The sequence below is a fragment of the Salvia miltiorrhiza genome, chromosome 5 (genome assembly GCF_028751815.1).
Source record: "Salvia miltiorrhiza cultivar Shanhuang (shh) chromosome 5, IMPLAD_Smil_shh, whole genome shotgun sequence".
Lineage (NCBI taxonomy): Eukaryota > Viridiplantae > Streptophyta > Magnoliopsida > Lamiales > Lamiaceae > Salvia > Salvia miltiorrhiza.
The window spans coordinates 46,396,901-46,402,900 of NC_080391.1; positions in this window are offsets into that span (position 1 = coordinate 46,396,901).

The window sequence follows — 6,000 nt, forward strand, 5'->3', positions numbered from 1 at the left end:
CTCACTCGATGATGGTTTACCGATGGCCTGGTTCCCTTCTTAAAGAGTTGGATTCGAAATGCAGAAATTTTCTTTGGACTGGTAATACTCAAAAGAAAGCGGTTTGGTGTCAGAAATTGGGAAGTCCCTTGTGTTGGGTCCCGGAGGGTCACTGAACAGGTGTATTGGGGGGGAGGAATACACCTGTAGGCTATTTTTCAAATTCTTTTATAAATAACTGAATAAGTATCGACTGATACTTAAAGGTTTGACTGATGAGAGCAGTTAAGAAAACTTCAGTTGAAAGGTGGTTGTAGACTGATATTGAAGTAACTTCAGTATTTTGATTTTAGTTAGACACAAGGCTTTAACTGATATCCACGTAAAGCTTCAGTCTAGAGTTTGTAAACAGAGGAGAGTTGTGAATCTTACTGATTATCCGAAGATTTATCAATTAGACTAATAACACTAGCAGCAAAAATTTATACTTAAGAAATAGCCTGTGATATTAACACGTTGTCAAAATAGAGTTTCTCTTTGCAATTAATTAGTTTCAGTTAAGAAAGCGTTTGTGCACAGATAAGAAAGTAAAACTGAAAACGATAAACAACACAAGAGATTTTTACGTGGTTCGGAACAAGTTCCTACGTCCACGGTCAGTTAAACACATTGACAATCACTTTGGGCTTGTGCTTGCGGGTGCACAGCGAACCTTGGACTGAAAATATAATTTTCAGCACCAACACACTGGGTTGGATTTCTCGCTCTTTCTTAGCACGCTAAGACAAAGTACCTTTTACAGCGGGTGGCTAAGAACTCTGGAGTCAGAACACTGGTATGAACTCCTCTCTCCTCAAACTCTCTTTTTGCTCAGTTGAAAAGGGTTTGAAATACCAACTAGATTACAGAGAACAGACTCTCTGTAATCGAGAACTTAGGCTTTGGATAATACAAGGATTTGCCTAATATGCTAAGTGAATGTATGAAATCAGTGAGCTGATTTTGGCTTTGAGTATTCTCTTCTTCAATTCAAACTTTGAAGGCAGTGAATGGCTAAGTTGCAAATTTGACAGAGGTTCAGTTTGTGCATTTGAATCGGTGAAGATTGTGGTGTTCCTCGAGCTCTATTTATAGGCGAAATCTTGAATAGATCCGTTGGCAAGATGGTCTTCAAGAATCCGTCTGTTGTGAGATGAGATTTGAATTTGGTTGTGGCTTCAATCTTTGAGGTTCCTAATTTAGTGAAGAATGGCGTCTCAAGGTACAGGAGGTAAGGCGCCTCTGAAAAGTTTGCACCAAAAAGGAATGCTCTGCTGAGAAAGGACGATCTTCAATATCTCTGCATTTAATGTGGCTGTACTTGAAAGTATGTGGATTCCTTTTAACTTAGAATCTTCAGTCCTATGAAGAATGTCAACTGATACTTGACTTGAGTATCAGTCCGCTAATTCCACGTGGTTGTCATTAATAAATCAGTCATAACTGATTCTTCAGTGAGATCCTCGTTCAGTCAATACATTAGTATTTGACTTGGTCTTTTCACATGTTATCTTTAGTTGAGAGAACTTCAGTCTTCAGGATAACAGTTAAACTAGAAAATATGAAATCTAACACTTGAGTTTGAAAAGTTCTAGTCTATTAAAAGAAAATCTAAGAGTTTTAGTATCATCAAAACTAGGGATAGGATATTTCATTAAGTTCCCAACAACTTGCCCCCTTTCTGATGATGCCAAAACCATATAATCAGTCATAAGACAAGAAATGACTGAAATCAGAAAAGCAAGATATTAAACAGGGCGAATACAATTCCCCTTTAACAAGATAACCTAAAATCTAGCTGACTGAAAGCAAAACACAACAGCAAAAGAACAAGAAGAAAGCATAACTAAAAAGACATAAATAATCAGAGCCTGGACAAAAAGAAATTGTCTTCAGGTTGAGATCAAGAGAAACAATATTTTCATTTCAAATAACTGATGAGATATCAGTTTCTAGAACACAACAGAGTACAGCCAAAGCAGAAAGAGAAAGAATACATCTGTAAGCAGTAAAACTAAGGCTTCTGCTGGTATAGTCCAAAGATTGTCCTCTTGATGTCGTCAAACTCCATAGGATGGTTCCTTTCATTTACTCCCCAAATCCTTCATAGAGCTTCAACGTCCTTCTTGATGGTTTCTCTGTTGATGTGACTCATGTGCTTAGGAGGACTAACAAAAGCTCTTAGGGGGTAGAGCATAGTTGACATCTTCGCTTTATCTTTTGCATCTATCAGTCTCTTCAGCATCCCCTTTTCAGTCCAGTTGTTGAGGAAGTGGAAATCTGGACTTTGATCAAGTTGCGCAAAAACGATCCACTTGGTGTAGATTTCCTTTAACTTCTCCCACCAAGCATTCATGTCTTCAGGCACCCATTTATTAGTGTGATCAAATTTATCAAGATGGGATACCAAAAGACCTTCTTCAATGTATTTATTCATCAGTCGCCTTTCCTTTAACTTGATGCCGGAAGGAGGAGGTGCAGGCTCAACAAGTTTTAGTGCTTTCTTAGCTCGTGGCTCATGCTCTCTCGGCTCTTGCTCTTCTGCTCTGGGTCTTTTCCTGTATTCCTTAGAAAGAGATGGCGCTGGTGGCTTCTCTTTCGCAGCTTCGATGGATCCGACTGAGAGCTCAGGACCCAATACTCTTCCCCATTTTTGGCATCATCCATGCGATTCTGAAGATCTTGAATATCATTGAACATCTTCTGGATGAGGGAGGAGTTAGAAGAGTCACAGACTGCACGAAGTTCAACCTCCAGTTGAGCAATCCGCATGTTGACTGGTCGAAGCTCTTTTGCAATCAGCATCTTTGTACCATCTTCAGTCATGTACTCCTTCATGAATTCAGTGCGAAGCTTGTCGAGCTGAAATTGAGCATCCATGAGCTGTTTCTTGCCTTGGAGTTCCACAATCTTCAATTCTCCCTTAATAACTTTAATGTCATTTTGGATGTTGGGAACAATGACCGTAAGAGGTAAAACTCTAGTACCATGGTCAATCACCGTGCTTTGGAGAAGGCGGACTTTAGCTTGCAAGGTGGCCAACTGAACGGAGTGGTCGATTATATCACCAGTTAACATGTCCTCGACTTCCTTGAGCTTGTGCACATACTTGTGAGCGTAGATGTCTATGCATTCTAGCTCATGTTTCAATCTCCCAATCTCAGTTTCCAAGCAGTTAGGCACGCATCAGTTTCTTCATCGGAATCATAAATCCAATATGGAGGCCTTGTGATCTCAATCTCTTCAACAGGCAGCACCGGAGGAATATGCTCTTTCTTGCCTTTTGAAGAAGATGCTCCTGGAGTAGAAGAGGAAGGAGCAGCTTCAGTTGTTTCCTTGGGCTGGACTGGAGGTTCAGATGGAGCTCCAGTTGGCTTCTCGGCTGTTGGATCAGAAGCCATGTCAGGGGTGGCATCCTTGGTAGGCTCAGTGGATGTTTGACCAGTTTCCGCATCATTTGATTGTTGAGTATCAACTGGAAGGTCAGTTGCTTGCTCAACAGCAGCGACTTGTTCTTGTTGGGGAAGAACTTCTTCAGTTGAAGCACTAACATCAGTCACTTCGGAAGTTCGAATGACCTGCACATCATCAGTTGAAACAACAGGGATATTCGGAAGAAATCCCTCAGCAGCTATTTCAGCAGTATCGACTGCCACTTTCAGTGCACCGGCAACATCTGCTTCTTGAGGTGAAGGTGACTACATAGGTTCATCAGTAATATCCACAGCTTGACCCTCTGGAGATGTTGGGTCAGTGGTGGTCATCTGTTCCAATTCAGGAGCTTTAGTTGAGGCTCCGGCTCGATCAGTATCCATTTGATGTGGTTCATCTTTAGTTGCTTGACTGATGTGTTCAGTCGTTTAAGGTTCCTGAAGAGCTTGGGCTGCAGAAACACCAAGTTTCTAAGGGTGCAGCCTTATGGAATTGCAGAGTCAGAGGCTCTTCAGCAGCCTTGGAGGATGAAGTCCCTGCATCAAGGTTAGTATCTATGGGACCCCTTGTGTACCCCTGAGACTTTAGGTAGTCTAGGGTGAACCTGTCAAAGTCATGTATGACATCCCAAAGCTTTGGAATGTCGAAGATACTGTACAGATGTGCCTCCTCAAAGGCAAATGTGTCATCAGACTCGACGGTATTGAGATCATCGATCTGAGAGCACGGAGCTGTTTTTATGAAGGTGAAGGCAAGAAGACGATGGAGGTTTTGGTATACTTCAAGAGAAGAGTTGAGGCCAGGGAAGTGCTGAACAAGGTAAAGAGTGGCTTCTCTAGAGGATTCAAATCTTAAGGCTTGAACAGCTTGTTGTTGCTCTTTAGTGCCGAAAAGAGTTGGCACTGGAGGAGAAGAAGGTTGAATTTATTTGCCTTTGGCAGGTATCCTTACTGATATCCTGTCGGATTTGGGTTTTGGTTTTAATTTGGGCTTGGAGGTGGTCTTTTTGGGAGTGGAACGGGGGCGGCGAGGAATATCGGAAGGAATTTCTGATAGGGTGGCAGAAGGCTTGGAGGTAGGCTTGGAAGAAAGCTTGGAGATATCAGTTGGAGACACAGGTGTTTCAGTCTCAACTGATGAAGGTTCAGAAATTACCTTCAATTTTGTCTGCGTGGAGGTTTTAGAGCCTCCATTCGCCTGCTTGATGAGGTGGAAGTGATCACTCACTGGCAGCTGCTCTGGCCAGTAGACTTGAATATGACTGTTGCCCTCGATGATGATTTGAGTCACCCTATTTCCTTGTCGGAGCATCGACGCCGACTTTGAGTTGGTTGGCTCATTGTAGAGCAAGTCAAGATAGGCTCCTTCCCAGTTGTAAGGACCTTCCATCAGGAGCGCAGCCATGACATTCTTCTGCGGCTGTGAGGCCTGGTCAGGGGAACCTCTAGTGCCAAACCAGCATTTTTGTATAATCTTACCCAGAAGGTTGTGGCCCGGCTTGTAGAGCGCAAGCTTAAGAGTCCCTTCGGTGGGAGTGCTCTCCTGAAGCATCGCCGTCTTCAGTATTTTGTTTGCCTCCACGTCAGTGATGATGGAGGGCTTTGGGCCAGTGTTCAGTAGGACGGACAATTTCTGAACATTCTCAGTAACGTTGATGTGGACTTTCTCCAGTTCCTTGAAGTTCGGTATGGTGTAAACGTTGATCTTCGTGATGAGATCACCGGAGTCGTTGAACTTCAGTTCTTCGTAGAACTAGTTGATCTGGGAAAATATTAGACAAAGTTTCTCACGGAGGATTGCAGGTGAAAGGGAAGAAAAATTCTAAGTGTGGAAGAACGTGATTTTTATATGCTGATATGATCGGTCGTAGGAGATGAACAGTTAATATAGGGCTTTGAAAAGACACAGACAGTTGAAATCCACATGCCAAGGCGTATTTAATGATTTTTTAAATCCGCATTAAATGCTCGTCACTTGAATTCCTTAAAATAAGGGATTTTATGCGATAAAGTGTACTTTGATTAATCACTTGAAAAGGAAATATTGAAACTGATTCTGAAAAATGCGGGACAAATTAAAGGCCTATTTAAATGCAACTTAAATGACTTGTCTAGCAAGGATATTTTAGTTCCAGTTCCCAACAATCAGTTAAAACATTTTGATGCTACTAATCAGTTAAGAATATGATTTTGAAATTTATGAATGCATATAAATAACTAACTGAAACGACTATTTTTACTGAAATATAAATACTTACTGGTCGACTGATCATTGTAGTCAGTCGATACCATGTGTTCAGCTAAACTGTTAAGAACAGTTCCCCCTCGATCAAAGACTCATCTTCATTACTTACCACGTCATCAGTTAAGAGGCTTCAGTTGACTGAACATCAGTTGTCATGACTTCAGTTGAAATCCTCTTCTTCAGTTAAAAAGCTTCTCTGACCAGCATCATTCTTCGGGATTCAGTAGCCCGATCCTTCCGCATAGATATTTGAATCTATCCTCTGGAAGAGCTTTGGTCAGCAAATCAACTCTTTGAATGCTTGTA